The sequence below is a fragment of the Ascaphus truei genome, chromosome 15, assembly GCF_040206685.1.
Source record: "Ascaphus truei isolate aAscTru1 chromosome 15, aAscTru1.hap1, whole genome shotgun sequence".
Lineage (NCBI taxonomy): Eukaryota > Metazoa > Chordata > Amphibia > Anura > Ascaphidae > Ascaphus > Ascaphus truei.
Window position 1 is genome coordinate 33608074 of NC_134497.1, and position 12500 is coordinate 33620573.

Sequence of the window (12500 nt, forward strand, 5' to 3'; positions counted from 1 at the left end):
GATTAGTCAGTGGTCCTCTTTTAGGATGCAGATTCCCCCATTAGACTCACGGCCTTTAAAAATCAATCTAAATTTTATCCTGCCCAATCAAAGGGACACCATATAGACGCTTTTTTTAATACGGTAAATAATGATATTAGCCACTTTGGTTGACAATTTTAAAATCTGTGATATTAAACAAAATTTAAATAAGAATGAAAATCTAGCGTTAAAAATGCTGAGAGACAACAGGGAATTAATTATTAGACAAGCTGATAAGGGAGGAGGAGTGGTTCTCCAGAGCCGAGCAGATTATGAGAAAGAGGCTCTCAGGCTCTTGAATGATGGGGCTTCGTATAACAAATTAAAAAAGGACCCGACCTTAGAGTTTCAGAGGTTATTAAAAACCCTCCTAGAAGACGCTTTGTCCCCAATCAGTTATCTCTGAAATAGAATTTTCCTTTTTATACCAGAGTCACCCAAGACTACCAATTTTTTATCACCTCCCCAAGATGCATAAGTGTAAAAAAAAACCCCCCTGGAAGACCGATTGTCTCAGGGATCCAATCATTAACCGCAAACATGTCCCAATACGTAGATTTTTTCTTACAGCCTTATGTTATGAAGTTATCATCTTATGTAAAAGATTCAACAGTAGTACTGAATATGTTTAAGGACTTCGAGTGGAAAAGCAGTTACAGGTGGCTGACCTGCGATATTAAATCCCTCTATACCAACATCCCCCACGAAAAAGGCCTTGACACCATCGAACAATGCCTGAAACAGGACAATCAACTTCACGCACTAAATAGAGTTTTCATATTGAAATTCATAGAATTTATTTTACATCATAATTATTTTATGTTCCTCTCGGACTTCTACATACAGGTTTGCGGCACAGCTATGGGCACGCGATTTGCCCCTAGTTTCGCAAACCTGTATGTGGGACACTGGGAGGAGCACTCTATCTGGGTTAATAACCCCTTTTCGAGGAATATAATAATATGGAAACGCTATATAGATGACGTCCTGGTGGTATGGGATGGGGATGAGTCATCAGTACAGGAGTTTGTGTCTTTTATTAATTTTAATACATATAACTTAGAGTTCACGCACCAAACAGATAATACCTCTATCAATTATTTAGATCTGAAGTTGACAAGTAGTCAGGGAAGGGTGCATACAGAAACATATTTTAAAGAGGTGGACACAAACAACCTGCTGATGGCATCAAGTAACCACAAAGACACCTGGATTAGGAACATCCCCGTGGGTCAGTTCATGAGGCTTAAAAGAAACTGCAGCAATAATGAGATATTTTTAAAACAGGCGGACATGATGCGTGATAGGTTTTTAGAAAGAGGTTTTAATTCTACACACTTGGATAAAGAACTAGCAAAAGTAAGAGATATGGACAGGGAAGGTATGCTGTCACAGAAAGTTAAAAAACCGGCACCCATAAAGAGTAGAGAAGTAGAGGTGGCCTTTGTGACAAACTACAACTCTGCGTACAAAAAAAATTGAGAGGGTGATCTCCAAACATTGGTGTATTCTAAGCAGCGACCCAGTGTTAGGTGACTTTTTAACCGCAAAACCAAAGTTCATATACCGAAAAGCCACCAATTTAAAGAATATTTTAGCACCAAGCGACATTGGGAGAAATATGTTTTTAGTCCCGAAAACTAACTGGTTGGGCAATAAGCCTGTAGGGAATTTTAGTTGCACAAAATGTTCAGTGTGTAAATATATGAATAATAATAGCAAAACTTTTATTTCCAAGAGAACACAGGAAGTTTTTAAAGTAGATGATTTTATCACTTGTAACTCAGTATTTATAGTATATTTATTAGAATGTTCCTGTAAATTACAGTATATAGGGAGAACCAAACGTAATTTAAAAGTGAGAGTACAGGAACATATTAGGAACATAGGACGGATTAGAAAAACATAGTGTCTCTAGACATTTTTTTAACGCATCATAATAAGGACCCTTCTTGTTTAACTTTCTTGGGTATAAAGCATGTAGCAGTGGACAGGAGAGGAGGGGATAGACTTAAGGCCCTTTCGGCCCAAGAATCTTTCTGGATTCATAAACTGGAGTGTATGGTCCCAAAAAGGACTGAATGAGGATTTGGACGTATGGGCCTTTTACTAATTAGTTTTTACAAAAGTGTGTCCATTTCTACCTCACAGATATGTATTTCTGAACCTTTTATACAAAATTTATACTTTTTAACCACTAGATGTTGCTGTGCTCTGAGTCCATTGAACAGGCATATCAATGTTAATGTATTTCTTTTAGTAAGGATTTTAGGGAGTTAATAGGCTGTTTTAAGATGTTTAATTCTATTTTATTCTGTTTCCCATTTTTCATCCCCCTTTCCTATAGATGCGCCGATATATTTATTAAGTTATTGATGTATTAAAGTTATTTATTAAATTGTATTTATCCTTTAGCCATATTTGACATGCTGAACACATTGCCCCACCCCCAGCATGCTATGGGCAGATCTGATTGGCCCAATGCGCAATTGGCTGACCAATAGTAGCAGCACTTTGCGCATATATTGTTGGAGGAGTGACTAATGATTTATCCCTGATGAAGAAGCTTTCCCATAGCTTCGAAACGCGTTGGATAAGTACAGTAAGGTTTTGGCTCCTTATCCTAGCCCCCTCATTACATTTCTGAAGCCGTTTTCATTGCGGATCTGATTTTTGGGGATTTCCACTAAACGAGGCACAACGCGTCACCCGTGACGTCACGGGAGTGCGCGAGCGCCGGCTCAACACACCACGTGGACCGCGTGGTGCCCCGAGTGCACAGAGAGACTGCTGGCACTTCTGTGTGCAGGAGAAAGTGGACTTGTAATCCCCTACAGCGCAGTGTGTACCTGTGAGCCCAGCCTGATAAGACAGTCAGAGGAGGATTCATCAACAGCTCAAGGGCTGCAGCTGCCTTCCACGAGGGTGAGAGATACAACTAAAGACTCTCCAGAGACAGCTGCTGAACCAGAGGGCGACACCATCCAGAGGGGCTCCTGTGGTAACATTGTGCTGATGTTTGCACAGACATGCTTTGTTTTATTTGCCTAAATGTACGCCTAATACTCACCAATTTTACACCAATCTAATTTGTCATTATTTACTTCACTATTGCGTTTTTGCGCTGTTCTTTGTGTTTTTTCTCTTAGTGTTTGGAGTGCCGAGCCACTCCTAGAGTTTAGCAGCATACGCATCAATACTTGGTTTGGTATACTTTTAAATATTAGTATTACCCATATACACAATTAATATTAATTGCACTTTATCACAACTGTATGAATTTTGTTTAAGGTGGATTTTGGGTTGCGCACTTATTTTTGTTTATATGTGTTAGCAAACACCTTGACATTTTCAGGATAGTTATGGGCAGTATACAGCAAATCATGTGCCAAGTTTTAAGTTAATGGGTTTATGTTTTGACACTATAATTCAAATTAAGCACTTTACATTAAGCATTTTCCACTTTCAGAAAGTTCGTAATGTACATAATTTGAGTGCATGTTATGAAAAGCCACGAATTTGCCAGGACAGCTTGGGGGAGTTCAAAGCATGTACAGTGCAAACTTTGAAGGCAATTGGTGTATGTCTTGGCACATTTATCCACATTAAGCGTTTTTCATATTAAGCGTTTTAGACTGTTGTCCTTCAGAAAGGGCTTAACGTGAATAATTTGCAGTGTATTTGATCAAAAGCCATGGAATTTTCAGGATAGTTGCGGGCAGTGTAAAGTATGTCTTCTGCCAAGTTTGAAGGCAATTGGATTATGTTTTGGCACTTAATCCACGTTAAACCCGTCCATATGAAGTATTTTGCCCTTCGTAAAGTGCTTGACATAAATAATTTGCAGTGTGTGTTAGCAAACACCTTGAAATTTTCAGGATAGTTATGGGCAGTATACAGCACATCGTGTTTTAAGTTAATCTGGTTATGTTTTGAGACTTTAATTCACATTAAGCACTTTTTTATATGCATTTTCCACTTTCAGAAAGTGGTTAATGTACATAATTTGCGGTGCATGTTATCAAAAAACATGACATTTTATGGATAGTTTGGGGGAGTGCAAAGCATGTTCTGTGCCAAGTTTGAAGGCAATTGGTGTATATCTTGCCACATTTATCCACATTAATCGTTTTTCACATTAAACATTTTAGTCTATCCCCGCTGCGATGACGTCAGACATCAACCAGAAAGTACTGAGGCTGCAGTGGCTGCCCGGCTGTAAACACAGGTGATGGGTATGAGGGGATTGTGTAACCCCTAGGGGTATATATACTTGTTAGTGTCACTATTGCAGTAAGGTGTATGGTCTGAGGAGAGGAGGTCTCTGTCCTGAAACGCCACGTGTTTGCATATACCTGCTCTGATGCTTTGAATACAAAGTAAGTTACTTACAGAAAAGGCTCCTGTGTGCTTCCTCCACCACTTTATTTCTTCATCTTCTTTCCTGGAAGTGGATACACTGACTACATCCGGGTCACAGCTCTGTGTCCTGCTGCGCATGCTCACACTAAGGGGATCATGGGAGTTGTAGTTTTTAGACTCCAAAACAGATCACGTGTCACATGCTGTGTAGATTACTGTAGAAACAAGACAGTAACATTTCCCAGGCACTGTGCTAGGGAAAGATAGTTTCTGCTGCATGTGGATGTGTATACTCCTCTTGGTCCTTAATATATTTCAGTAAAGCTGCTTCAGTTCCTCCCTTTTGGCCAATGTTGATATGAAGGAGGTAACCTGGATATGACATAACCTGAGGCTGTAACACAACTTAGGCACGTTCTATAGTGCCGGGCGTGCGCTACGCTGAGCGCGCGGAATTTTAGTTGACTGACGTGAGGCAGCTCTTCTACACAAGGGCCGCGCACGGCAGGGAGAGGGGAGCCGACAGACAGCGGCAAAGATGAAGAAATTCATCTTTTCCCGCCACTACCTGCGCTCAAATGTATGTGTGTATGTGTGTTTGTATGGATGTGTGTGGGGGGGGGGGGGGGTCAAGGATTGTAAAACAAAACAAAAAAATATTTATTAAACTTTTTTTTTTTCTTTAAAAAAAAAAAATCTATCTAGGACGTACTTTCACTCACACAACCCATGCACACACATATACACACACGTACACACACATACATTACCTGAAGCTCCCGGCTCTATAGACAGGAAAAGCATGTGGCACGTGCACGCGCGTTCGCATAAGCACGCATGGGCGCATGCAGTATATAACAGCCCTAAGGCTGCGTCCCCCCGTGCCACGCTCATGCTTGTGGGGGGCTTGGCCTAAACAGTGACTGGTGCTGATTGGCTGAGGAGGTCATGTGACCTCAGTACGCCTCAAAGTCAATTTAATCTGTCTCTGCAAGCACCCAAGCGTGGCCGGACAGACTTAAATTTATTGCGTGATCAGCAGCAGCGTGGATGCAGCCTTAGGCTAAGGCCCCGTTCCCTCAGTCAGCGCGCCCGCACTGCAGACAGGTGGGACGCTGACAGACACAGACCGCGATATGCGGTCTGTAGGGAGCCGGGGCTGGAGTGGGAGGGAGGGGCGTGGTTTAAGCGGAGGGGGCGTGGTTTAAACGGAGGGACCCGCTACCCCCCCTCCATGGGCTCGGGCTCGGGAGATGCTGTGGGCTGCCCTACTCGCACGCTGACACTCAGGCACAAATACACACACTCATGCACACACACACAGGCAGGCACTCATGCACACACACACACACACAGGCAGGCACTCATGCACACACACACACACACACACAGACAGGCACTCACGCTGCTTTCCCTCCACACTCTCCTCCCCGCTCCCCGAAGCCTCCCCTCCTCCCGAAGCCTCCCCTCCTCATTGGCTCACAGCCACACCACGTGACGCGTCCACGCTAGGGATTACAATTCTCTTGTATCCCCTAGCGGCTGACGCGTCACAGCGTGTAGTGAGCTGTGCCGTGAGGGGGGACTGGGACCGGCTCGGGAGGATTCCCCTGCTGTTGGGGAATGCTCGTGTGGCCGTCCGCGCCGCCGGGCGCAGCAGGTCCCAGGCCTTAAGTGGCACACACACAATAAATAAAAAAAAAATATATATATATAAATGTAAATACAACTGTATGCTCATCTGCATGTGTTAGGCAGGTCTGCAACCCCGCCTTTCACCATTATCACCCAGCACACAGCACTTCCACTGCAGCAAGGGATTCTGGGAAATGACATGCAAATGAGCACACAGTGCCACCTTTTATCTCAAGCTCACATTACATGAACAACCATTAGCCAATGCATGCTGCTTTAAACACAGCTTTTAAGCAAGGACTTGGGAGTTGCAAAGTCAGTTAACCCTTTTTGCTTCAAAAACCATTTTATATATATATATATATATATATATATATATATATACAGTGTTCGACAATCATATACATTTACACGCCCGGGACGAGTGGATTTAACCTCCGGCGATTAAATATTGGCCCAAGCAGCACATATGTTTGTTTTTTTTAAATTTCCCTGCTCGCGCTGAAATTTTCCCTGCTCGCACTGAAAAAAAAAAAAAAAAACCTCCCCCTACCTGACAGCTGATTGGCGCACGATCCCAGGCTTTGTGGGTGCGCGGCCAGGCTCTATATGAGCCTGCCCCCAACGAGCGGCCATTTTTTTTTCCATGGAGGACAAAGTAAGTATTATCTGTTCCTTACCCCCTGTCCCCGGCGCTCCCACTGCCCGCAGTTATGGAGGTGGTAGCGGGGGTGTTCTCCTGTCCCTGGCGCTCCCCCCGTGACAGTCCCTCAGGTCCCCGCTTCCCTCTAATCCCCCCACGTGCCCGGTGCTCCCGCTGCCTGCATGGAGGTGGTAGCGGGGGGTTTCTTCCCCCCACCGCTGTCCCCGGCACTCCCGCTGCCTACGCGGGAGGAGGGGGGGGGGAGAGGTGGTGGTGCTGGTCGCGGCCTTTCCTCTGTTCTGACCCCCCCTGTCTGTGGAGAGAGAGAGAGTGTATATAAGGGAGATAAAGTGTGTGTGTGTGTGTATATGGGGGAGTGTGTGTGTGTATATGGGGGAGTGTGTGTGTGTATATGGGGGAGTGTGTGTGTATATGGGGGAGAGTGTTTGTATATGGGTGTGTGTGTGTGTGTGTGTGTATATGGGTGTGTGTGTGTGACACCAGAGGTACCCCCCAATCAGTCACCCCCCACCTAGTCAGTCAAAGTCACCCAGTCAGTCACCATCTCCTCACCCAGTTCCCCCCCATCAGTCTGTCGCCCCCTATCTCCTCTCTCTCCTCTCTCTGTCTATCTGTATCTCTCCTCTCCCTGTCTCTCTCCTCTCCCTGTCTCTCTCCCCTCCCTGTCTCTCTCCCCTCCCTGTCTCTCTCCCCTCCCTGTCTCTCTCCCCTCCCTGTCTCTCTCCCCTCCACTCTCTCTGTCTCTCTCCCCTCCACTCTCTCTGTCTCTCTCCCCTCCACTCTCTCTGTCTCTCTCCCCTCCACTCTCTCTGTCTCTCTCCCCTCCACTCTCTCTGTCTCTCTCCCCTCCACTCTCTCTGTCTCTCTCCCCTCCACTCTGTCTGTCTCTCTCCCCTCCACTCTGTCTGTCTCTCTCCCCTCCACTCTGTCTGTCTCTCTCCCCCACACTCTGTCTGTCTCTCTCCCCCACACTCTGTCTGTCTCTCTCCCCCACACTCTGTCTGTCTCTCTCCCCCACACCCTGTCTGTCTCTCTCCCCCTCACTCTCTCTGTCTCTCTCCCCCACACTCTCTCTGTCTCTCTCCCCCACACTCTCTCTGTCTCTCTCCCCCACACTCTCTCTGTCTCTCTCCCCCACACTCTCTCTGTCTCTCTCCCCCACACTCTCTCTGTCTCTCACTCTGGATCTGGATATCTTATTTACCCTATATATCTTAACTGCCCTATACTACACCGAAATAACCTATACTGCTTACTTCCAGATCTGACTCAAGCTTCACACGGAAGAAATCGGAACCCCCCCTAACCCAGAAGACAGGTAGGGAAAACCTCCCCTCCAATGTATAACCTTGCAGGAATGAGGGTACCTGGACATTGAGGGACTGCGGATCAGGTAAGATCCCAGGCGGGATTGCTGCTTTAAATATTGTGAAGCGGGGACGTCCAGACACTGGCTAAGGGGTTCAGGAAACTAGTCATTCACATCTGGCTTTTATTTCTAGATCCAACACACACACACACACACACACACACACACACACACACACACTAATTGTAGTATAATGTAATACAATAAATACATTTATGTCAAAAACGAATGTTGTTCTGACTAGGAATTTATTAAATGTATTTTATTTATATATTTTATTTTAAAGTGGGGTTGGGGGGCGGGGTTGGGGCAGGACTAGGGGTGGGGTTGGGGGCGGGACAAGGTGGCGAGTAGATTTTTTGGTTGGGCGAGTAGATTTTTGGGTGATTTGTCGAACACTGTGTATATATATATATGGAAAAGTGGTTTGATACCGCATACACTCCGAATAATTATTACGGTACCCACAAGCTGGCTAATTACATATATATATAAACAAACAACATTACCATTCTCTCGTCCGGTAAAGAAAGACTGCACTCGGTTCAGTAATCATGAAAGACTGTATTGGGCATCTGAATAAAAAAGATAAGTCACCCAATCCGACGTTTCGGTCCTGGAATAGGACCTTTCTCAAGGCACCCCCTTGAGAAAGGTCCTATTCCAGGACCGAAACGTCGGATTGGGTGACTTATCTTTTTTTATTCAGATGCCCAATACAGTCTTTCATGATTACTGAACCGAGTGCAGTCTTTCTTTACCGGACGAGAGAATGGTAATGTTGTTTTTCTATTATTTGAGACTAGCACCTGTCTATATGAACCAGTACATTGAGTGCAAGCTGTGATGTTTTTTTTTTTTTATATATATATATATATATATATATATATATATATATATATATATATATATATATATATATATATATATATATATATATATATATATATATATATATATTACGATTATGCCAGCGGTGCTTCGGTATAAAGGATAATATGAGCACAAAGAGAAAAGTATCCCAAATGAGCACACTGGTATACCAAGTTATCTCAAGTTTATTACACATCAAATGAATGGACAATACAAAAAAGTTTAAAAAGAGACAGGAACATCCAACGTGACATCTGACAGAACATATATACTTAATGTAATCAATGTAATGATTTCAACTGATGCTCTAACAAAGCTCAATAACCTTAGATGAACAATGCTAATACAGTCATGTGTACGGAAAGGCAGAAGAGTTGATATGCCTAAAGAGAACTTCTCTCTGTGCAATAAATAACAATCTGTAAACTCTGACAATTGTAGATGGATGAAACATCTAAAGACATAATAATCAGTCTAAGTCAGTCAGTGCTGTATCACAGTGAACTAGATAAACACTGGATTACCGTAAGGTTGGTGAACTCAGAGAACATTCTCTACCATATAATTGGTAGACACAATGAATGTAACATAGCTTATATATCTGTGAAGAAAGCTAAGGGCGCGAAAATAGGACCAATACTTGAAAGGATGGAGATACCTGTAGAAACAGAGTGTGAATTAAATATTATTAACTTATCGGATATTATCTTGACTGAGGACCAATCGAACGTCCTAAAACGTGGTCTCTCTTTTTCCCCTTCTCATAATATGGACTGTTTTGATTGGATCAAAGACTTGAATTTATTTTGTAGGAAACTTCTTTTGTTTAAACATTACTCACGGACAACTAATCCAGATATTGACATCCCAATAGAAGTACAATGGAATACACAGGTAACTGAAGCCATCCAAGACTTGGATTCTCTTTTTGAAGATCAAGGAATTGTACAGACAGATGAAGTTAAAATCCGATCTAGTCTGAAGCTTAAATCCATTTTCTGCCCTCCATGGCAAACATGTCCTCAAGTGGATGTCTTTGCGAGACTTGTAGCGGATAAGTTCAAGAAACTGCCTATCTTTGCTGGCGAGCATAATCTTACGAAATCAGAAAATAAGGCACTGGCTGAGCTCTGTCAAATGACCGATGTGGAAATTAAAAGGAGTGACAAGGGAGGTAACATTGTGATCTGGCCCAAAGAGATGTACGAGAGGGAGGTCCTGAAACAACTAAGGGATCCAAACTGCTATTCAGAACTGACCAATGACCCAACAGTTAGATTTAAAACAGAACAGGATCTACTATTAAGAACCGCTGTTTTAGATGGTGTATTAACCCAACGAAACAGCGATGCTCTATTCTCTAAATGCCCAAGAGTACCTACCTTTTATGTACTTCTGAAGATTCATAAGAATGTTTCCCACCCCCCAGGGAGACCAATTGTCTCAGGCATAGGAGGGTTATACGAACCCGTGTGCAGATTTACAGTATAGATTTATTTTTACGTTTATCTGTGGAGACCCTCCCGTCCTATATTAAAGATACTATGGACGTTCTGTCACGTCTAGAGCACATCGCAGTCGAGAGTGATACTATCCTCGCGACTTGCGACGTTGAATCTCTCTATACATGTATAGACCATAATCATGGGTTAAGGGCGACCAAATTTTATCTTTCTATGCAGAATGTCTCGGGTAACCTTATTCATCTTATCCAGACACTTCTGCATTTCATACTAACACACAATTATTTTCTTTTTAAGAACAAATATTTTCTTCAAAAAAGAGGAACTGCCATGGGGTGGTGGGAGAGGAAAATTGTCTTTTCGGAACACAATTTACACTTCACACAGTCTGTGTCGTTGTGGTTGAGATACATCGATGCTATCCTCATCCTCTGGCAGGGAACTGCTGAGAGGTTTGCAGAGTTCGTCGATGTTCTCAACCACAATGACTACAATATCAAACTTTCCTTCCAATGTAGTCCCAGCAGGGTGGAATTTCTAGATCTATTTATCAGTATAGGAGCTGATGGTAGTCTTTGTACAGATATCTTCTGGAAGAAGACTGCCACCAACTCACTTCTCCACGCTGCAAGTTTCCACCCAGCACACCAAATAAGAGGTATCCCCAAAAGTGAATTTCGGAAGTTGAGACGTAATGTCTCCACAAATGATAGATTTACTGAAAGAGCAGAAGAAATAAAAGATCAATTTCTTAAACGGGGATATAGTAAATCATGTATTAACAAAGGCCTTTAGAACAGTATTGCAACCCCAAGAGTATCTCTGCTACAACCCAGGCCCAAAATACATGATGGTCAACATCAAATTCGTTTTGTTGGTAGCTATAGCCGACAATGGGGAGATATACTGCACCGACACACTTTATTCGAGCAAATACCTAGTATGTACCTGGCAGATACCTGGAATGCGCCGCTCCTCACCTCTGACAAGCCCCGTTGCATTTGCCTTCCCAGCCTGGGTTCATGCCTGGCTGACGGGCGGCTGATCTGTTAAATGATAATGGTTAGGATTTAATAGGCTGCAATGCTTCGCGTGTCTACCAGATGGCATAAATTCATGAATTGTAATGCAGTATATATATATATACTGTGCAGTATTGCAGCCAGCGGGAATAAAATGCTTCAATCCCTGCCTGGAAAATACCTCAATGCACTCGGGCAGAAAACAGTCACAAACCTCAATACACCCGGGTATACCCGAATTCGTGGGACTAGCCGAGCTCGAATAAAGTGTGTCGCCAGTGTACGCAATATTCTCCAACAAAATTGGCCAGTCCTAATGACAGATCCTGACCTTAGGAAAGTACTTGGTGAGAGAGTGACTATGACCAGTCGCAGATCTCCCAATCTGCAAGATAAACTGGTGCATAGTCACTATGTACCCAAAGTCAACACCACATTTCTGACTGCTTTTTCCAAGAGAGGATTCTTTAAATGTATGAATTGCTCTGCATGTAGATATATGCTCCAGTCCGATTTTCCGTCTTTACGTCCTCAAAAACTACAAGATTTATGAATTTTTAAATTGTAAAGGGGTTCTATATTGTATTCTTTGCCCCTGTGGACTTACATATATTGGAATGACCACTCAAGAGTTAAGGTTTCGTGTACTGGAGCATACCAGAAATATAAAAAAATGCCATGAGAGATCTTCAGGCATGTATAAAAATTACATCGGTTGCAAAGCATTTTATGCTCAAACATAATTCCGATTATACATCCCTACTAGCTTTTGCTATTGAGAAAGTCTCTCTTGGAATTCGTGGCGGAGATCACGAACAGGCTCTGTTACGCAGAGAATGCAGGTGGATTGTACAAATAGACTCCATGATCCCTAAAGGTCTTAATGACTATTTAAGCTTCTCCATGTTTTTGTGATTCCCTTATGAATACAAAAATCACCATATTTGGTGATAGTGTTAGCTTCATTCCACGATGATATACTACTTAACTCTCTCATTTTTTATATTTATTTTTATGTCTTTTGTTTTCATTTTGATATTTATTTTTTGTATTTTAATAAAGATCTAAAAATGGAGAAATAACTGAAATAT

General features: G+C 42.9%; 1 protein-coding gene across 4 annotated transcripts in view; it reads right to left on the bottom strand.

Moving 5' to 3' along the window:
- The window catches only part of LOC142466780 (uncharacterized), a 319451-nt gene that overhangs the window by 82613 nt on the left and 224338 nt on the right, over positions 1–12500 (bottom strand). For 2 of the 4 annotated variants that reach the window (XM_075572182.1, XM_075572186.1), the window contains exon 1: positions 4414–4503. The exons of 1 other annotated variant lie outside the window; for it this stretch is intronic. The gene's annotated coding sequence lies outside the window, so the exon portion shown is untranslated. Of the gene's footprint in view, positions 1–4413; positions 4504–12500 lie in introns of those variants that run through there. One more of the 4 variants, XM_075572187.1, reaches the window with a different exon arrangement.